The sequence below is a fragment of the Elephantulus edwardii genome, unplaced genomic scaffold (assembly GCF_000299155.1).
Source record: "Elephantulus edwardii isolate Elephantulus edwardi_28Jun2011 unplaced genomic scaffold, EleEdw1.0 scaffold00240, whole genome shotgun sequence".
Classification (NCBI taxonomy): Eukaryota; Metazoa; Chordata; class Mammalia; order Macroscelidea; family Macroscelididae; genus Elephantulus; species Elephantulus edwardii.
In genome coordinates, this window is record NW_006399990.1 from 3,773,519 (window position 1) to 3,797,031 (window position 23,513).

Genomic DNA, 23,513 nt, shown 5'->3' on the forward strand with positions numbered 1-23,513 from the left:
AAATGACTAAGGATGAGAGAAGGAAAATTGATGCCTTTGAGCTGTGGTGCTGGAGAAGAGTATTGAGGGTACCATGGACTGCTCGGAAAACAGATTCATCCTGGAAAGGGTCAAATCGGGCTTCTCCTTGGAGGCAAGGATTCTAAGGCTCCATCTGACATACTTTGGACATGTTGCAAGGAGGGACAGGTCTTTGGAGAGGGACATCATATTTGGTAGAGTGGAGGGACAGCGCAGAAGGGGAAGGCCCTCTATGAGGTGGATTGATTCAGTGGTTGGGCTAATCGGGATGGGTGTGTCGGAGACGGTGCGACTGGCACAGAATAGAGCAGAGTTTAGGGCTGTTGTGCATAGGGTCGCTATGAGTCTCAAGTGATTCAATGGCACATAACAACAACAACAACAGACACAACAAGTTCTGTACAAGATTATTCACAAGGAATTGTGACATTTGTAGTTATACAATTAAAGACGAAGTCAAATCAGCAGAAACCCAGATATGAGATGGTGTATATGTACATAGATAAAAATAAATTGATTAGTCATAAAAAGTGAGAGCTCAAATATTCAGAGACCACAAATAAAAGGAGAAATATCTATTAAGTAGTTCATACCTGGAATTGAGTCACATGTCAACAATATTCTACAAGTTCTAGCTCAAGTGAATCTCCACATTCTCTTGTTTCTTCTATCCTTGTCTTATTATTCCCTTACATTTATTGTTTGTCTGAATCCAAATATTTATAATTTTATTAAGTAAGCATAAAAAAGTGGTTTAAAGAAACAATTTAGATTCCTTCTTTGGTATTTATTAATTGTGTGATCTTGAACAAGGTACTTAATGATCAATGGCCAATTCCATATTTCCCCTTCAAAATAAACTTTATGAAGCTATAATTTACATAAAATAAAGTGTACTAATTTTAAGCATACAGTTACATGAGTTTGGGCATATGAATATACCTATAGTTAGTACAATAACCTTGACCTTAGAGAACACATTGACCTGTTTTATATCAAGGATTACTAATTTTAATTCTTTATTATACAGAGAAATTTATAGCATGTGCTAGTTTGTACCAAGATTTTTGTATGTACCGCATTGTGCTTTTTAGACTTTCATGTGTATTTATAAGTAATTTGCTCCTTTTTAAATGATGAATAATATTCCATTGTACCGATTCCCAATTTCATTTATGTTGTCACATATTTAAAGATTTCTGGGGTCATATTTGTAACATTTTGGGCAGTTCAAAACCCCTAGTAGTCCCATGGAAAGAAGATGTGCAATCTTGTTCTAAAGAGACTTACAGCTTTGGAAACCTAACAGAGATTCACTATATATGGGAAATAACTGGACGGTAGTGAGTCTTTAATGTGATGATTTTTTTTTTACCCTTGGTTTCTGGTTATTTTTACAAATATTTGTAGACAAGTCTTTGGTATTTTATAGATATGCATATATTTATAAATTTTATTTATCTTGAGTGTTACTTATAGTCTTAGAATTGTTCACTCATATGTAAATGGTTAGCATTTTAAGAAGCAGCCAAAAAATTCTCTAAAACAGTGAGATATGAAACAATAATTTTCTCCTAAATTCTCACCTGAATTTTTTAAAAATTATACTTTTATCTCATTATACTTTTATTTTCTATGTTCTTAACAACTAATGACTGAGAATTTTTAATATGTACAAAGGATTTTTATCTTTTGTGAGTTAACTATTGAACTCTTTGTTCTCTTTAAGATCAAAACGTTCTGTTTGCAATTACACCTATTGACTATTACACTTATTGACCAGCTTGACATTTCACATTTACAACAATAGTTGGAAATCTATTTATCTGATTATTTTACACATTAACAAAACGGCTGACGTGACTGCAGAGGCTACAGAGAATCCTTTTTTCAATCAGGGCCTCCTGGTGGCCTGTGGGAATCTGAGCAGAGTGGCCCAGCTCCCTTTCGTTTTTTACTGGTCCAGTTGCAGGGAAGAAATGATCCTTTTCACCGCCTTGGCCTTTGGACACCATTGCAGGCAGCACTGATCCTCTAGGCATCTGCTCTGTGTGTCCAGGTCCTATATGGCCTTGCAGCTCAAAAATGCTGTTGAATGAGCAAAGAAAAGCAATAGAGAAGGCATTTGGAAGAAACACACGTTAATTCAGTTGTTTCTTATATTAGGTGTCTTTGAGTGGACTGTGACTTACAGTGACCCTATGAAGCACAGATTTGAATCTTGTCTTATCATGTGTCATCTTCAGCATCTCTGTCATGTTCACTCCCACTGTTACAATCACTGTGTCCACCGATCTTGTTAAGGGTTTTCTCTCTTTCCCTGATCCTTCACCTTACCCAGCCTGATGTCTTTTTCCAAAGACTGTCTGTTCTTGACAAGATGACCTGTCAAGATAAAAGAACCTTGTCAAGATGCTTAAGTCTGAGACAAGTTTCATCATCCTTGTCTCTAAAAAGCACCCTGGTTGCACTTCCTCAGAGACAGAATTGTTTCTTCTTCTGGATGTCAAAGGGTTATTGAATGATCTTCTCCAACACTACTATTCAAAGGCCACAATTATTCCTTGGTCTCATTTTGATACTGAGGCAATTCTAAACTCATAAAAGTTTTCAATGACTACTTATCTCAGGTATTTTTTCATTTATAAATAAAACTAATGTTAACTTAGGGAGCTCTGGTGGCCTAATGGCAAGAAGCTCTGCTGCAATCCCAAATGTGCAGTTCGAGACCACCAGCTGCTCCGCGGGAGAAGGATGGGCAATTTCTTCCTGTGCATTTAACTGCCTCTGAAAACCTGGGTCAGTTCCACTGGACTCTACGGTACAAAACAATAACAATGTTGAAGTCTACTTAATTAAAAAACAAAAACAACAACAACAACAAAAAAACCCCAAACCACAATAACCCCCCCCCAACACCGCTGTTTAAATAGTTTCAGAATCATTGCCATCTAGCTGGTTTCTGTTGAAAGCTGACCTTCCATTAATTCTCAAATTTATAACTCACAAGGGAGGAGATAGCCAGTCCCTCTCCCATGTAACTATTGGTAGATTTGAACAGCCAGAGAAAGAGTTAGGGTGCATCTCCTAGCAAACTACTTGACCAGAGGCTCCTCTGTGTTTTGGTTTTACGTATTCTAAAGAGTGTCTCTACATCGTATAAGTTAATCAAAACCAGTGTTTGAAAATATGTACTAAAGATATGTCTCCACAGTTCAGTAACTTCCTGTAAATTCATTAGCATAGAATAACAACAACAGCATAGGTGTTAGAGAAGCACCTGCAGGCTAATAGCTATTAAAAAATCATTGCCGATTACAGGATTATTAGTCTATCATTATTTATCTATTAGTAATTGTAAAAATCCTAACAAAACATCCGCTGTTAGTAGAGTCACTTACTGTTATCAAAACCAAATGATCGCTGCAGAAAACCAGCCAGTCTCATTTATTTACTTTGTTGTGCTGCACTATGTTCTTCCAGACTCATTCATCAATTTCACTTTAGTTTATCTCAGTTTCTATTTTTGTCACCTGTAAGATAGGGAGCTTTTTGTTTGCCTATTCTCCCTCCCTGCCCTCAACCCCTCCTCACTTAGTCCCTGAGGAATACCCAGACTACAGAAATCCATCTTCCGCTTCGCAGAAAACATTTATTCGGTGCCTAGTATAAGTGATCTTATCTTCACCTTATAAAGTTAGAAAATCCCGTTACTTTGGCAACAACTTGGATTCAGCGGGGTGCTCCAAGTTTTAAGTTTGAAGAAAAAGTATCATGCTTTTGCTCAAGGTGCTCTGATAGTTTAATACCAGAACTCCTACCCTCAGAAAACATGGTGCCCTTAAAGCAGTGACAAAGTCCTGAGCCAAAGTTTCTGCTGCGTGTCCCTGGGAGGGGGAGTTAAGGGCATGATGTCCATCCCCAGGGCTGCCAGCCTGCGTGCTGAGGAGCCTTGCTGAGTATCATTGCAGCGCTCTTCCTGGGAGTAGCATGCTGCGCTGGTTCGGGGCTTTGTCTTTATTCACAACACATTCATGTGCCTCAGCAGGAGGGAACTGCACAGTTGCCTGCCAGCCTGTCCTCTGTCTGCCAGCAGAATAAGCCAAACGATAACTCTCCATTAGAGAGAGAGCAGGAGACGCACATTGAGATAACGGGGAAAGAAAGACCACGCAAGAGGAGGGGGGAAAGAGGGGCGAAAAGAATGATCTCTGGTACACTCATGTAGTAGGTTGCCTTGCAAAGGCAGAAGGCTGCAGAAGCAGCATCAGCAGGCTTTCGAGCAGTGATTCTAACTGTTGTCCATTAGCACCGTGGTCAGACGGACTTTGAAGAGCTCATTTATTACTTATGCAGAGAACACTCTAGCTCTGCCGAAACTGGGAAGGCAAACACCCCCGTGTTTTCTGAGGTAGAGACCTGCATCTCCTTGAGACTCAACACTGTCAAGACACTCTGCTACTACAGGTAAGATGTTATTAAGATTTATCTATTTGTGATACCAGTATAGTTTCACATACTTTATATTGCAATGCCTGGTGTATGTTGTGCTGTTTGTTTGGTTTAGGTTTTGTGGTTTTTTTTTCTTCCCCTTATATTTATTTCCCTCCAAGTAAATAATTTCATAAGAAAAACTGCAAATAATGAAAGAACTACTAAATCTTTCCAAAGAGGAATCTGCATGATTGGCTGCATTTCCATGAGCTTTTGAGTTCACAGTTGGAAACTTGATCGCAAACTGTGCTCTGAGATGCATTTTTACATTGCATATTATTACTAAATGTACTGAATTATTGTGATCATTTGTACAAGTCATAATCTATCTTGTCATTGCCTTTTGTTGTGTAAGAGCTTAGTGTTTTTGCCTTTTTTTAAACTTCTGTAGTTTGGAAGAATCACACAGAACTTGTGGAGTTTGATCAAATCATTACAGTGTGGGGTAATTTTTTCATTCAGTACATGAACATTGATTGTGTCTGCCAGGGTATTATCATGAGCATAAATCTGTGGAGAGAAACTTGATAGACAATAAACTATGTGGAATATCTGGGACCAAAGAAAACTGGTAGTTGGTAATTCATGTACTGTATGATACTTGTGAATTTCAAACTTGTTTTTGAATAAGCAATTAATTTTGTTTTTGTAACTCAGCTCTATTTTCACTTGTCAATGGTTTTGGGTTGTGTTTTCCACATCAAGATAGCACTTAGCACAGGTCATCTGGTGTTGCTGACATTGGTGGGAGAGCTGCAATCTCAGAAACATATTAAGGAGACATGATGAGACTGTAGAGAATATCGGAGAGATATTGTCAACAGGTTTGTAAAATGTTGCTCTATTCAGTTCTGTGGTGAATATCAGTTGGTGGTATTCACTCGACACTTTGACTGCATTCTGCTGTCCCACTTAGGATCCCAGTGACTTGGAGGTCTAGTTAAAGTGTTACATATGAACAGACCAAAAAAGCAATAGACAGATTTCAAAACAAAACCATTTTTTACTTGAAATTGAACTCAGATGAACCCAAAAGAACATTTGTACTTTTAAAATCTTTGTGTATCTGTAATGTTCTTTTAGTAACTGTATTTGATATGAGGCACCCCTCATTGAACTCCCCTGCATATACTTTAATGCTGGTGCAGGGAGTCCCTAGTACCTATCTACTTAGATTTTGTTCCAAAGTTTGTCTTTAAGTTGAACTTGAACTTAAATTGGAATGGCTAAATTTGAATTACATCTGAAATTAGTTAAATATTTGCCTTAGCATATTTAGTAATGAGTTTACCTTACTATGCATAAAACATTAAAGAAATACTTTCAGACACATTAAAACAGCTTTATCATAATAACATACTTACGCTACTACTGGTAATAATGTTTTAAGGTATGTTACAAAGTAGAGGCAGGTTTTAATTGCAAGTCATTATTAACACCTCAAATTTTAATATAATAGCTTTTATAGGGGTTGAATTATAACTATGGGTTGTATGTAAATTAGTGTTCATAAACCAGAGACTACCTGTAGTATGAAACTGTTAGAGTGGCAGCATTTAAGTGGTGACTGACTTTACTTCTTACACACAATAAGATGTGTAGCAGTAAGATTAAAGCAAATCCTAGCACAGCACATGTTTAACAGTCAAGTATTGTGAAAATAGAAGCATTTACATGCAATAATGCATAATTCATTGAAAGACGTGAGATTCTTGTTCCTGTGCATGACTTAATATTTCATTTTCCAATTTTTCTTACAAAAGGCTTAAATCCCTGGGGAGTATCTGTAAAATATTCAATTGACTGAGGATGTGAAAATTAAAGGAGGAAAGAATTATTACTGCAGTGACTTTTTTTGGACTATTGGGAACTTGGTAACTGTTGAATGAATGTAAAGAATTCTTTGAAAGTATATCATAGTAAAATACAAAGAAAAAGTTGAAGTAGAATATATGTGAATCTGTTTGGAACAAAAAATTGTGAAAGATGAAGGACTAGAGGAAAGGTTTAGTGTCTCTCAGAGGTAGAATATTCACAGTAAACAATAGAAGATTAAAGAACTGTTCTATATTTTTCTTTCAAGAATAGTCAGGGAAAGAGGAAACTCAAGAATACTATTTCTCAGATATGAAGAGCCTGGGGTCTGACTTTGAGACCAAAAAAATGTCTTTTTAACTCAGTTATCTTATATGAACATAAAATAACAAAATTATGTCTTACTTGAAAAATTTCTTGGGTCATAAAGTTAGAAAAGTTACTTGTAACCTTTGGATTTTGAAAGCTTAATAATACTCATATTGATAATTTAGACAACTTATATGTGTAAGTTGACATACTACAAAATGACATATGCATTGCTTTGAAACTTTTTGATGTTTTTTTAAGATATTAACTCAAGCATTATTCAACCTGTCATCTCTTTTTCTAGTGGAAGTGTTATGTTCTAGATTTCTTCTTCAATATATGACAGTACAAACTTTCTATTTACACATTTGAAAGCAGGATGCATGATTGCATGATCGATAAACATAAATATTACGTACATCTTGTTTTATCTTCTCCATATCCTGCCCTTATGAGCTAGAGTTGATTGGTGGTACCAAACCTCCTTTATCTAAATACACTGAACATTTCCCAACAGTACAGTAGTTTTCCAAGAGTTTTAAAGAAAAAGTTAATAGCATGATTTCCGTGGGTTTGTTGTTTTAAAGTATTGTGAAGAGAAATTCCTTTTTAATTATGGAACTGATTTATCCTTTTAATAATATCTGAGCAGTTATCCAATGTTGGTTAAAAGTTACTGGAGGGGAAATTCCTTGCTCTCAATGTCATTGAACAGTTTGCAATTTTTCTATGACGAAAGTTAGGAAAACATTTCATTTCATAATAGTTTTGTGTATGGATTATTGGTTGAGATAACAAGCTGAACACTTAATTGGTATTGTAATAATGGGAAAGTAGATTATACAGCCATTTTGCCCTACTTATGGAGTTTTAACATGGCATAGAACTTATCAGTTAAAGTTTAATATTTTTAAGTTAGAGATAAGGCTTTGGCTAATGGTAAGAATAGTTAAGTCATACTCTTATTTCTTTGTTAAATTAAGAATTTAAGCTGTATCTATTTGTAGCTTGTTGAAATATATTCCTTTTTTGGACTAACATTTCATTATTAAGGTTTTCTTTCTTGATTTTATACAAGAATTATATATTTATAGTTCTGTGAGGGTCACATGAGTCTTTGATTTGAAATGAAAGACCATTTCTCTCGAATTACAAGGGAAAATAGCATCCTAATTCTAATATCTTTTGTATGATGATATTAATATTGACATAGAAGTAGAAATAGCTACAACTAAAATATTCTGAAATAACAAGCAAGAATTAGTAATGAAGGACCTCCAGCTAGTTTTCTGTTTTATTTACTTCACTTTAAAATACTCCTACACTGAGGTTGGATCTCAAAAATCAGAGCTTCTTGTTGATCTTAGAGACACAGTACAATTGCCAAATAACATCTTTTTAAAGATACCCATAGGCAGATAGATGTCAACTTTGACCCTTCGGAAGAACTTCATGGACTGAAATATTATAATTTGTCTGAATGTAAAATACAGGAAGCTATCCAAATAAGTAAAGCATAACTATAATTGTAAAATCTTGGTTGAAGATTTTTACATTAATTTCAGAATACACTTTAAAGTTCATAGTATAAAAGCCAGAAGTAGTCATAAACTTTCAATGGATAAGATATCACAAAATAATGCTTTTACAAAACTATATGTATTCTCCTTTAGAAAATATTTATGATATCTATATACACTGATTCCATAAATATCTTTAAAATGTAATAACAACTGTACCATATGGGACAATCTACTAATTTAATATAAAGCTGTATGGAACAATCTCGTTTTTAGTGCAAGATAAAAATTATGCTGTTAACAATCAGAGTTGACTTTTTTATCAAAAATAAGTAGAAATAAATAAATTCTACTAAATAAAGTACTAAATAAAAAGAAAGTAAATACTAAATGAAGAAATATAAGTAATCACAAGGTTTCTAGATAAATAATTCATTGTTGTTGAGTTGGAGTCAACTTATAGTGACTCTGCTTGTCAGAGTTTGTAAATCATACAGAAGGCGATGGTTCACCCTTCTCTTGTGGAGCCACTGGTAGATCCCAACTACCAAAAAGATGGCACCGTTGGCTTAATGGTGCAAATCCTTCATGTCTAGGCTACCAGAGAACCCTACTTAAATAAAGATCACTTATTTTATTACAATATTTATCATATTCACTAATCTTTAGGGTACTAATCATCAAGTAAAGGGAAATAGCTTTTAACCACAATTATATGAGTATATGCATAGATAAACTCACAAATGGTAGGAGTCTCAACTTTCAAACAAAACTATCCATTCATCTGCCTACTGAAGACTATACACATGCAAACCACAAAATGATCTTAGTGATGCAGTCATTCAAATATCTAATAGTGGTGCATATATAATGGTGAATGTACACACACCCATATGTAGAAAGGTTAAATTGTTAGTTTTCTAGCATATGAAGTCAAGAGACTGAAGAGTCTTTCTTTACATGAACTTTCTGTCTTAGATTAAAGGGTTTCTGACATTTCAGTAAAGTTCTGTTCAAATTAGCTCCTAGTGTTTTTCTTTAATCTACACAGGCAAATATTACCTTCTTTAAGGTTACTCTTAGAAGGTAACAGATTCCAATTAATTAGTTTCTGCTGACAGATACGTAAATTGTAAATACAAACCATAGGGTTCCAATAAAGAGGTTAATTCAATTACTACAAGAGAAAACTAAGATCAATACTGTCTTTTAAGTATTATAAAAAAACACAGTAAACTTTAGGCAATTATTTAATGAAAATACTTCAAGTTGTGATTAAAAGGTATTACATTAATACATCAAAAGATGTAGGTAATGCTTAACATTACATAATATGACTTAGGGTACATATAAATTATTATGACAAAGATTATTTAATTTATAACCATAATAAACACTTTTTACAGAAACATTACCTAAGTTAGATTGTCATACAATTTAATGCTATTATTTTGTTCAAATAATAATCTGAATGCTTAATTTTGTGAATGAAGAGTGATGGTATTTTATTTAAATAATTTTAGTTTGAAAAATAATTTTTACACCTCCAATTGTTATAATTTTTCCAAATTCATACTTGCAATACACTATATTCATCCTCCAATATACCCATAGAATGTGACTACCTTTTAAAATACCCAGATCATCTAAATGATGTTTTATTTCCAACTGAAAACATGTGGTGAGTCCAGATGTTCAAACACAATCACTCCCCAAAGGCTTACAGTTACAGGTTGATTCAAGTATGGCTATGTATAAATACACACATCAGAACCCTAATTTAAAATTAGAACACAGGCTGTGAAGTGCATAAAAATGGTAAGAGACTGCAGTTGGCTGTATAAATTCCTTGTTTAAATGAAAATGCATTCTCTGCCCCGTCAATGTGGCGCATCTGGTCTAGTCAATACACCCTTGCAAAAGTGTGAATATATGTGTAAAAAGAGAAATTCTTGACATGATAGTATTATCTGAGGAAGAAATATAATTTATCTAGTAACCTTATTTTAAATAACTTTGGGATGTTCTCCCTGGCTCAGTTGGGAAATTCCATGGTTCAGAATTTTTACATTAATATATTCTCTTAGTAATTCACAGTGATTAAGGCATAAAGTGAGAAGCTGATAATGGAGTAATAACTTAATTGTTTTGAATTTCTTAAAGTTCATCCAAACCTAAAACTAACAAGAAGAAAATCAGGATGAGAACTCGTTTCCCTCAGGAAAACTAACACTTGCTAACTAAGTATATTTATGACAATTTACTGGCTAATTTATCCAGGCAGGTAAAACAAAAACAAGTGGTACATGATGGAATGATAGTGAAAACAATGGACAGATATATGAATCACAGGCAATTCTCCTCGGACTTCCTCACTGAGTTCTTTTAAACTGTACATTGCATTGCTTTATGATTTCTTTTTCTTTCTTTTCTCATTTTATAGCCACATTTTCAAGTGTCTGAACAAGGATAAGAAAGCTTATCTTCAGCACTTTCTTGGTTCAAAATATATTATGCATGTTGTAATCAAATATCCCAAAAAGATCAATAACGTTCCTTCAAGCACAGTCACCAAGCCAAAATAGTAGGATTGAAATATCAAAAGGAGCTCCACTCTTAAAAATTGCTTTCGCCTTGCGATTAAGGATGTAGAGTCTGTATGTATGATTGAATAAGGGTCATATTAAAATAAACAAATCTTATTTTAACCAAATAAAAAAATTAAAAAGGAAAAAATTGTTAAAAATAATAAAGTCCCATATTTGGGCAAAAAAATAAAAAGGAAAGAAATAGTATGGAACTAATATTTTAATAGTCTAATATTTTTTATTCTGTCAATGGATTGGTAGTAAACTCATGCACCACAGAAGGCCTCTGCCGTTGATCGCCATCGTAGGTCAAGGATATAAGTTCTGAGATTCACAGATTTTCACTGGCAGATTTACAGAAGTGAATTCCAAAGCACTGTTTCCTAGTCATTTTTATAGCCCAATTAGTCTCTGGATTTAACTCCATCTCAAGTCAATCTGTATAGAGGTCCTCGTAACATAGTGATTAAAGTATTTGGCTGCTAAACTATAGATCATCAGTTCACCTGCCAGCGGCTACACAGGAGAAAGATGGGGAAGTCTGTTTCTACAAAAATTTACAGCCTGGAAAACTTAGGCAACAGTTTTTAGTTCTCAGTCCACACGTTTGCCTTGAGTATTAGTCCATTTGATAGTAGTAGGTTTGGGGGATGGTCTATTTATACTTTACTGTACTTCATATAATGGATAACAAAGCTAACTCACAAACGAAGAGAAAAATACTTGGGCCTATTGCAAAAGACCATAAAAGCATTGATAAAGATGAGGGAGAGAACTGTTTAAAAGGGATATAGGACTAGGTATTATTGTCATGACAGAAGTCCAGAACGAAGGCTGCGTAATAGAGTGGACTTGGCTGGAGGGAGTGTATAACAATGAAAAAATTTTTTCTTTTACTTTTCCAAGAGAAGAGTGAACTGGGGGAGGAGGTGGAGGTTGGGCAGGGTGAAAAGTGCAACAATGAATGAATGGAAATCCAAAGTCTCTGTAAACTTTCATTAAAATTAATTTAAAAAAAAAACCCAGTTAGATGCATGCATCTAATGTAAGAGATGCAAAAGAATCTCTTATTTCTTGCCCTCTTTCAAAATGAGAATGAAAGGTGAAACAAAACAGATTTAAATAAGTTTTTCCACTTTATAAACATATGAATGGCTAATCCCTTGGTCAACATGTAATTAGAGAAATAGGGTCTGTTAAGAGAGAACATTTTAAAAATGACAAATAATTACTATTTCAGATGCTGGTGCTACTAATTGTCATTCTAAACACTGTAGGTACATTGTGAAAGACTATGACACTTTCTCTAACACACTTTGAGCATGTTGCTAGGAGAGGCCAATTCTTGGAGAAAAGACACCCTGCTGAGAAAGGTGGAGGGTCAGATAAAGAGAGGAAGACTTTAAATAAGATGGATCAACACAGGGACAGTAGCAATGGGCTGGAGGATATCAAAATGCCAGGGACAGCCTAAAGAACAAACAAATACGTCTTTGAGAGAGTGCAGCCAGAGTGCTCTTTGGAAGCAAAAGATGACGACTTTTTGCCTCACCTACTTCTGGCATGTTTCTAGGAGGGGCTATTCCTTGGAAAGGGACATGGTGAAGAAGAACTTGAGCCAGGTGGATTGAAACAGTGACTGCCGCAATAGGTTTTAGTGTGTCAGAAAGTATGAAGATGGCACAGGATAGGGCAGGACTTAGATCTGTGTTGTTCATAGGGTCACTATGAGTCATACTCGACTCAGCAATACCTGACAACAACAACAAGGATAACTGAAAACCTGTTCTCTGTATTTCTAATGCTCATATCCAAGATTCAAGATTTATCATTTTATTCCAGAAGTCTACACACTATTTAGGGAGAGTTAACAAGGAAATACAATACCCAGTCTTTTTCTCTCTCTGCCTCTTTTCCTCTCTCTCCTTGTTGAGTCAGAACAGACTCATTTATAGCTAACCTTCCTGCAGGTTTCTGAGGCTGTAAATCATGAGATTTCCCCCATTGTTATTCCAGGCTGCTTCTAGTGAATTTGAATTGCCAGAGGTGCAACCTTTGGGTTTGCAGTGCATTTTCCTATGGACTACACTACAAAAACTCACCCATTAGCCTGTAGAAGAAAAAAAAATGAAAGCAGGCATCAGAATACAATATCTAACGAGCTGTTAAAATGTAACCCTTGACTTAAATGAAAGAAATTGATTTAAAAAGTAAGTGATGTGATCCAACAATATTCTCATATTTTAAAAAATACTAGTTAATGCAGAGAATACTGGTAACTTTACTTATTTTTCACCCCTCTTTATTTTACAAGTCTGCAACAGATAGAGTTTCTTAAAAATGCTTTAACTGAACTGAGTGCAATTTTCCTTTCACTCACAGAATTTATGAAGTAGTTATTTGCAACCAAATTGTCTAAATCACGGAGATGTCAAAACATCACTATTAAGCCCTGTCATGAAAATGCGAATAGCTTTGCCTTGTTTTGGCTTATTGCTGCTAGCCAAGAAGCAATGGATCTGCTTGCTGTATTTAAGTCAGACTGGTTCATTGTCTGAAGAGTTATTACTGTTCTCTCAAACAATACCAAGTTTCTTAAATTGCTATCATTGGTGGATTGTATATTGCTGTACTATAACTTTAACTGGGGTTGAAACAACCCCGCCAAGCCATAGGTTTAATTCAAACTTCCTACTTAGGCACCTTTGGAAACTGGATAGTAATCACTACATGTTATTAGTTAAATCATGCCAAGTTATCTAACAAGCAATTTTAATTAGAAGTTTAATTAAATGTTATATAAAAATGATGGACTCTCTGAGCTCTTGAATTTCAACCACCATCTCCTTTGGAATTATATTTATAACAAGCTCTATAAAATTGCTTATGGGAAAGTCTCAAGTCAGTCTTCTATTCCATGCACTTTTGCCCTTAGTCTAGCAAGTTAGGGTTTTTTTAATTTTAGATAGAGATTTTTGTTTACAGCAATAGAATTAACTCTTACTTACTAAATCTTTGTGAACTACAGAACAAACATTCCTCCACAATTCACAGTGCAATAAATATATAGCTAAACATATTTGTATTTTTTTAATGAAATGATGAAACATCCAGCCTTACTGAGATGCTTTTTCAGAGAAAAATTGAAAGTCTGTGATTAATATTTACATCTACTAAAATTCAAAAGTATTGTCTAGAAAAAAGGGATACTGAAAGAATTATAGAAAGCACAAAGAATTATTGCCAATAACATTATAAAATCAAGGTTTGAATTGCTTAATTTGCATAACATCCATTAGGAAAACCATCAACAGATTTGTTATTATGGTTGTTATGTGTCATAAAGTCCAATACGACTCATAGTGACCTTATACACAACAGATCAGAACCCTCTCCTATTCTGTGCCATCCTCATCATCTTTGACAAACTTAAGCACATTACTGCAGTCTCAGTGTCAGCTCATTGAATTTATGTAAAATTGGAAAGGGTGTATGCCAGGGATGTGTCCTGTCTCCATACCTTTTCTAACTGTATGCAGAGCAGATTATCTGAGAGGTTGGCCTCTATGAGGAGAATTGTGGAGTCAGGATTGGTGGAAGAACTATTAACAATCTGCGTTATGCAGATGACACAACCCTGCTTGCTGAAACTGAGGAGGTCCTCATGCACTTGCTGCAGAGGGTCTAGGACTGCAGCCTTCAGTATGGACTGAGGCTCAATGTCAAGAAGACAAAGATTCTCACCACTGGACCAATTGGTAGCATCAGGATGGATGGCGAAGAGATTGAGATTGTTCACAGCTTCAGTTTGCTCGGCTCCACGGTCAACACTCTTGGCACCAGCAGTGTCTCTCTGGAGACTAAGGTGTGCCTGATACAGGCCATGATCTTTGCAACCACTTGTTATGCATCAGAGAGTTGGACAATGACTAGGGAGGATAGAAGGAAAATTGATGCCTTTGAGCTGTGGTGCTGGAGAAGAGTATTGAATGTACCATGGACTGCCAAGAAAAGAAACAGATTCATCCTGGAAAGGGGTAAACCAGGCTACTCCTTGGAGACAAGGATTCTGGGGATTCGTCTGACATACTTTGGACAAGTTTTAAGGAGGGACAGGTCCTTGGACAGGGATATCATGTTTGGGAGCATGGAGGGACGGCACAGGAGGGACGGCACCTCTCTGAGGTGGATTGATTCAGTGACTGGGATAATCGGGATGGGTATGTCAGAGGCAGTGTGATTGGCACAGGATAGAGCAGGGTTTAGGGCTGTTGTACACAGGGTCACTATGAGTCGCAAACAACTTGACGGCACATAACAACAACTATTTTGCTGTGCCTTTACCTTTCCACATATGTTATCCCTTCAAAGGAAGAGCCTCTTCTAGCAACATGCTTAAAACATGTGCAATGAAGCTTTGACATTCTTGCCTGTAAGGAGCATTTTGTCTGCACTTTTCTAAAGATATATTAGTTTGTCCTTTTGGTAGTCCATTGGATAGTAAGTACTCTTCTCCAAAATTACTAATCAAAGGTTCTTCTTCTGTCATGCTTATTCACTGTCCAGTTTTCAAGTGTGTAAGAAGTGAGGTATACCTTAGTCTTCCAATTGAGATTGTTGCCACTCAGTAATTTAGACAACAGATTGTTCCAATGTCATTTACCTCCTCATCCCCTGACTGCTTGTGTCAAGGGTGTGGATCTAAGAAAGATGAAATCAATGACAATTTCAATCCTTTCTGTTATGATGGATCTTTCAACCCATCTATTATGATGTTGCTTATTGGTGCAACGGTGGGGATTTTGGTAATCTTGATGATTATGTTCCGTGCCATCAAGTCACAATTGACTCATAGCTGACCCTCAAACATGGTTTCAGAGGCATTTATTCACAGGGGAGGAGATTGTCTGTCCCCTCTCCCATGCAGCAACTGGTGGATTAGAACCTCAAGCCGTCCAGATTGCAGTAATCCTTCTTGATTTTGACATGTAGTTCATATTGGAGGTTGTAGTCTTTGATCTTCTGTAGTCTTTGATCTTCTGTAGTAAGCATTTCTAGTCTTTGTCACTTTTAGAAAGAAAGGTTGTGTCATCTATGTAGTATAGGTTGTTAAGTCTTCCTGTGATCCTAATACCACATTCTTCTTTACAGAGTTCAGATTCTTGAATGATTTTTCTCATTATATAGATTAATAGATTTTTAAACCATGCAGCGTTAGCAAAACAGCTTTTTAATGTAGGAATAAGTTTTGAGTTAACATAACTAAATGTTCTAGCATTCTCAGAGTTGATGTCTTAGAGCTTTGGTGCTGGAGAAGAGTATTGAATACACTATGGACTGCAAGAACAAACTGAGGAGGACCTCATGAACTTGCTGCAGAGGATCAAGGACTGCAGCCTTCAGTATGGACTGAGGCTCAATGTCAAGAAGACAAAGATTCTCACCACTGGACCAATTGGTAGCATCAGGATGGATGGCGAAGAGATTGAGATTGTTCACAGCTTCAGTTTGCTCAGCTCGATGGTCAACACTATTGGCACCAGCATCCAGGAAATCAAAAAAATGTATTGCGATGGGAAAGTCTTGCTGTTAGGGACCTCTCTAAAGTACTCAAGAGCAATGTTGTCTCTCTGGAGACTAAGGTGAGCCTGATACAGGCCATGGTATTTGCAATCACTTGCTATGCATCAGAGAGTTGGACAATGACTAGAGAGGACAGAAAGAGAATTGATGCCTTTGAGCTGTGGTGCTGGAGAAGAGTATTGAATCTACCATGAACTGCCAAGAAAACAAACAGATTAATCCTGGAGAGGGTGAAACCAGGTTCCTCCTTGGAGGCAAGAATTCTGAAGCTTCGTCTGACATATTTTGGACATGTTGTAAGGAGGGACTGGTCCTTGGAGAAGGCTGTCATGCTTGGGAAGAGGGGACAGTGAAGAGAGGAAGATCCTCTATGACATGGATTGATTCTGTCACTGGAGTAATGCAAATAGGCACGTCATTGGCAGTGAGATTAGCTTGGGATAGAGCAGGGTTTAGGACATAGGGTTGCTATGAATCTCAAGAGATTCGATGGCATATAAGAACAAAAACACCAAGTTATAGGTAAATATGATCCACAATCAAATGCCTTTGCATAGTCAATAAAACATCTGATATCAGCAATGATATCCATAGTGCCTTGACCTCTACAGCAAAATAATCAATATAGATTATTGCCATATTATATTATATTAGCACTACATATTGCTGCTAAATTATAACCTTATGTACTAAATAGTATTGTGTTTTCTGCTCTGTTTTTGAAAGGGAAGCAGCTAGCATTTATAGTATTTAAACTTAATGTTTAAAAAGGGAGCTCTGAAGTCCTAATGGTAAAAACCTATGCTATCAACTCCAGATGAAGGATTTCAATTAACCAGTTGCTCCGAGAAAGATGAGCATTCACCTCCCTTGTGATTTGTTGTTGTTGTTGTTAGGTTCCATTGAGTCTAGCATGACTCATAGAGACCCTGTGAACAAAAGAGCTGAACCCTATTCTGTTTTGTGTCATCCTCACACTTTCTGCCACACAAGAGCCTAGTCTATTAGTCACCATGTCAATCCACCTGGATGAGGGTTTTCCTCTCCTTCACCGAGCCTTCATCCTTTCAGCATGTGCAAAGTATGTGAGACAAAGCCTCATTATTCTTGAGTCCAAAGAGCACTCCGGCTGCACCATCTCCAAGAAATATCTGTTCATTCTCTTGGCTGTCCAAGGGATATTCAGTGCTCTTTTCTAACACCACACCTCAAAGGTGTCAATTCTCTTTCTGTCATCCTTATTCATTGTCCAGGTCTCAGATGTACAGCTAGCAATCGGAAAGATTAAGGCCGGAATCAGATGCACCTTAGTCCTCAAACTGAAATCACTACTTCCAAATAATTTGGAGAGGTCCCCAACTGCAGCTTTTCCCAGTGCAATGTGTCTTCTTATTTCCAAGCTGTTGTTACCAACGGCATTAATTGTGGATCCAAACAAGGTGAAACTGTTGATAGTTTCAATCTCTTCCTCATCCATCATGACACTGCTTATGATTTACTACCTCTGAAATCCTGCTGGAGAGTCCGCTATGGGTTGGTCTGACTCACACACAACAATAACAACAGTGTTCAAAAAGGGAGCTCTGATGGCATAGTCCTTAAGGAGTTACACTGATGCCCTTCTTCAGACTTTGCTCTCAAGAAGTTAGAATTTACCAACCATTTTGCCAAAGAGAGAAGGTCAGTATCCTCCACTGTGATTTATAGCCTCCAGAAACTCACTGGAAGATCAGCTTTGATAATTTTGCACTCTAATGAGGTGATCGCGGAAGGAGGAGTGGCATCCACTTCCTTAATAGCTTGCCTCCGGAAACCCTGTGAACTTGGAGAGAGGATGAAAGGCACCCAAGCGTCGAGGACTCTCCTTCATAGGGTCGCTATAACTCGACGGCACTTAACAACAACAACAACAATGAGGTGATTAAACATATTTATAAACCCCCTCAATCAATCTCAGTATCTTTGGAATTTCTTTGAAATGATAGTGAGCTTCTATTGGCAAACACCAAAGGAAATTGTCTATCTTTCTCCCTATCATCAGGGAGCGTTGGCCTTTGGGTTAGCAACTCTCTGGAAACTGACTCATAGCTGACCCTCCAGTGAGTTTTGAGTCTATAAATCACATGGGAGCATATGCCCATCTTTCTCTAGGATCTCTGCCTCTCTAAATTTGCTAAGTGAATGAGAAATTCATGCTAATTCCCACAGGACATTTTCATTTCTTTCCTCTGGCCTCATCCGCATGCCTCATCCACCTCCTCTCACTCCTGGTGCATGGCAGCTACTCTTGCTCCAAGCAGCTGTCCCTAGCCACAGCACCTGTGTCCACACCCCCAAAACTGTCTCATCATGTTCTCATCATGTTGAATGGCTGTCACTTTAGTCACACACTCATCAAAGTCAGCCACCTGTATCTAGAGATATAGCTCTAGGTTTAGGCCAGCAGTTACACATAATAGGCTTTATTTATGGAGATTTAACTACTGATTGTAAAGGTACAGCTTGCATATAATAATATGGTATTTGACAAACCTAAAAATGACATAATATCCTATTTCAAAGACCATATCACAGTTGTTAAATGATGCATAGCTGTAATTCCTAACATTCTTAAATCCACTGAAACTGCATTTAGAGAAAATCAGTATCATTGAACAATATGAGACACTGTAGCACTGTTCTGTTTTGTTTCTTTTAAAAAAAAATCTTTTCACACAACTATTCTGTGGTTCTCAGAGAATGCCAATATTTGATTGGTCTTGATTGTCTATGTTTAGCTTTCTTTGCTGAGAAAAAAAAATATTACTGTTCTGCTTTCCTCTACCATTATTATTGGGGATCTTTTTAGAAATACTGACATGGCATATAAACTTGTCGAGTGAATGATAACTTCAGAGTTTCTCTTGACAAACTAAATAAAATGTTGCTTACCTTGTAGCCTTTATTAAAAAATGGTACTAGAAGTCACAGATCTCAGGTGTCATCATGTTAAACAGGAACTGGCTAATTTCTACACAATGATTTTGGTTTTCCAGGCAAATATAGAGGCAAGCAGTAGAGATTATAGGCCCAATTCAGATAAAATATACAAATCAATAATACAATGATGGCTTTGGTAATGATTTCCCTACATGTTTACAAGTCTGCTAAATGAAACGTTGTTTTCAGTCTTTGTTAAAAATTAGGGAAAAAGTAAATTGGAATAATATTGGATTATAACTCAAAATACAATTTAATAGCTATGATTTTATAAAAATAACTAATTGAAAAATAATTAATAGAAAAGGGAGAACAAATACATCTTCTCTGTAGAATTCCAAATAGTATATGTATATATACTGTGTCTTTAAACAGATCCTCATTCCTTAAGTGACTATGAACATAGAGACTCCTTCCACTGAAAATAGTATGGGGAATAAAAGCCCAAAGTGGGAAGAATAAATACACTTTGGAGAAGCTGACAAGCAAAACATGAGTGAAATGCTGATCAAAATCAACATCAATAGTAATAAGTCAAAATCTTATGATGTTGTTGTTATTATGTGTCATCGAGTCGCTTGCAGCTCATAATGACCCTATGAACAATTCCGAACCATGCCCTATTTTGGGCCAATCTCACTGTCTATGACATACCTACTCCCATTGTCACACTTACTGTATCTATCCATCTCAACCAGTCTCTCTGGCACAGACCTTCCACAGTTCCACATTGATAGCCTTCTCTAAGGACTGGTTTTTCCTGCTCAAAGTTTGTGAGAAGGAGTTTCAGAATCTTTGCCTCCAGGAAACAACTTGGTTTCAGCCTCTTCAGGACAGACTTGTTTGTTTTCTTTGCAATCCATGGTATGTCTAATACTCTTCTCCAACACCACAACTCAAAAGCATCAATTCTCTTTCGATTATCCCTAATCATTGTCCATCTTTCTGATGCATAGCAAATAATTTCAAAGACTATGGCCTGGATCAGACTCACCTTAGTCTCCAGACTGACATCATTACTCTTCAGTACTCTGGAATGGTCCCTAACAGCAAACTTTTCCAGTGCAGCTCATCTTTTGATTTCCTGCCTCCTGGTGCCAAGATTCAAGCAAGATGACGTTGATAACAACATTAATATTATCTCCATCTATCTTGATATTGCCAATTTACCAGCTGGTGAGAATCTTTGCCTTCTTGATATTGAGATGCAACCCATTTTGATTATTGCAGCCATTGACATTTCGCACCAAACATTTTAGGTCCTCCTCACTTTTGGCAAACAAGATTGTATCATTTACATAACTCAGGTTGTTGATAAATCTCCTCCAATCCTTATGTCACATTCTACTTCATAAAGTACAGTCTCCTGAATGATCTGTTTGGCATAAAGTTTGAAAACATATGGCTAAATGACACATTGCTGATGCACGCTTTTCTTGATTTTGAAAGATGTAGTGATTGCTTGCTCTTTTCATATACTTGTTTCCTAGTTTAAGAATAGGTTTCACATGAGCACAATCAAGTGTTCTGGAATTCCCATTCATCTCATTGTTACCCACAATTAGTTGTTATCTATAGTTAAAAGTCTTCAATAAGAAAGCACTTTACTTCTGGGTTATTTGGTCCCAAATCCAAAAGCTTTGTATAATGAGGAATGTTAGACAAATACCAAATAAAATATATTTCACTAAATATCTGAACAATACTCTTCCATACTGCCAAATCATCAGAAACAGGAACATTCTGATAAATTATGATGACCAGAAAGAACTTAAGAGCACATAATTACTTAATATTGTGCGATACCTTGAACAGAAAAACAAACAAACAAACAAAACCAGACACCAAAAACTAACCCTTAGGATGAAAGAGACAATTCTGAACAAAACACAGAGTTTATCTGATAGTGATATGTTGGTAAGGAGTTATTCTGGCAATCAAAAGGCAGAAGGCCTGAATCTAGCAGCTGCTCCATGGAATAAAGATGTGTAGTCTCTGAGAATGCTATACCAGCCTCACAAACTTTCAGTAAATCTAAATATGCAGTAAAACTTATACTTTAAATTTTATGTTAAAATCAGTACTATGAAAACATTTATTTTAGGTAAGGTCCACTAGGGACCTGAAAGAGAGGGTAATAATTGGCACTGATCAAGATGACTGGTTTTATAAAACTCAACGTATTGGAATGCTGATATGAAACACAATATGAATGATGTGTATGAATGTAAAACACAATGTATGTGAATGAAGTGCCATGTATATGAATTTTGTATACAAACCAATATAAATGTTAAAAAATCAAAGAATCTCAACAGTGGCCCTTTAAAGAGAAAGAAGATAACATGAAGGTATCTTTGCAAAGTTTGGACTAGCCTTGAAATATTGCTGTGACTAAGGATGGACAATCTCACCTGATGATTTAGTGCCTTTAAAAAAAAATACACACACACACACACACACACACACACACACACACACACACATTCTTTTGTGTGTGTATATTGTCAAATCTGCTCTGGCTGGTACAGGAGAAGATTGCCCCTCCTTCCCCAGCAAAGTATCTGGTGGATTCAAACCCTGTAGCTCTGGGACTGCAGTACAGCTTTTTGCCACTAGGCCACCAGAGCTCCCTTTGATTTAATGCCTTTGAAAACCCACCGGAGAGTCAGCAATGGGCCGGTTCCAACACAATGGTACACAACAACAACAACAATAATAATAAACTGGGATACTCTGGTATATTCAGTCGTAAGGAGTTGTGCTGGATAAAGTTAAGTAAATTCTTCTCATGTGATTCTCAGCCTCTGAAAAATCACTGAAGAGTCATGTTTGAGTTGGAACCAGCTCCACCGCACATAAAAATAATAAAACAGAATTCAGTTGCTACTTAAAGTAGTCAGGGTTATGGACATATTTGAAGTATATTTGCATTTATCAAATGAAAGTGATTTATACAAATTCTCAATAAAAAATAGAGATTACAGTGTTAACATCATGGGTTTATGCCTGCATCATCTTCCCCCAAAGTCTCCAAACACCACCTCTGTTTGCTGTAGGTTCAGTCACTTTGACACCAGTGACCTTCACCAATTCTCCTCAAACACATGAGTTTTTAGGTTCATTTTGGATAAGGTCTCTTGCTGTCTCAGGGCTAAGCCTTTCTAAGTTGATGCAGAAAACTATGTTTTGCAGTTTTACTGTATATAAAATACTAAATGCAAACTATCTACTAAACATCTTATCTTTCCCCTATATTTTAGTAGTAGCATAAATAAAACATCCATTCCACACAACCATCATGATTGTTATTTTCTTACATTACTCAGAAGAAAAAAAGTTACTTGTTATCTCTGGTAATGTTTCTTACATGTGCAAATACGTAAATGCTAAAAAATTTTAAAGAGAAACTTCATAAGGGATTTCACATTGTAGTGTTTCATTGATAAAAATATTTGTATGATCTATTGTCAAATCACAGCTATTTTCAATGCATGACACTGCCCTGCAAAGACACTATTGAAAAGGTTTTTTTTTCATTATGCTAGAGACTTGAAGATATTACCATATTCTTCCTGGGCTTTTATACTTAATTCTGTCTTTCTTTGACTTAAAATAATAATTTCTCCTTTTAAAAGATAATTAGAAAGAAAAAGAAAGAAGAAAACTGACTGGGTAAGAGATAGTCATTTGGTTTTACTGCCTATTTGTCATATTTGCTGCACAGTTCGTAATTAAAATCTGATTGCTACCAGGAAAAAAGTAACCTTCCAAGAATAATAATTTTATTTGATAGATATTTTTATTCTTTGAAAATGAGATCAAGCTGGCAAGTTTGAGTTATTATAGTTATAGAATTTTATTTCTTCTAGGTTCAATAATTTAATGTGATTAGCCTTTTGGAAAATGAACATAATTATTTTAGTAGCTGGAAAACATGATTTGTATGTATATATTACACATAAGGTTTAATTAGGAAACTAATGAGGTGTGATTGGCAATCTGATTGGTGAGGAACTGGTACAGTAAATTTCTATTAGCAAACTTGAATTTTTCTCTTTCAGCTCTGTATTTTCACAGTATCAAATACCAGAATTGATATATAAACCTCTGTTAGTTATCATGGCCTTTGAATACTAACCTCCTGTAAAGCCACTAAATAAATTTTGGTTCATAGTAAAGGATCAAATAACTACATGTGAGC

The 23,513-nt window shown here is 36.1% G+C and overlaps 1 pseudogene; it reads right to left on the reverse strand.

The window, feature by feature from the left end:
* Positions 1 to 1,856: 1,856 nt before the first annotated feature.
* Positions 1,857 to 23,513, reverse strand: part of LOC102864005 — a 180,845-nt pseudogene continuing 159,188 nt past the window's right edge.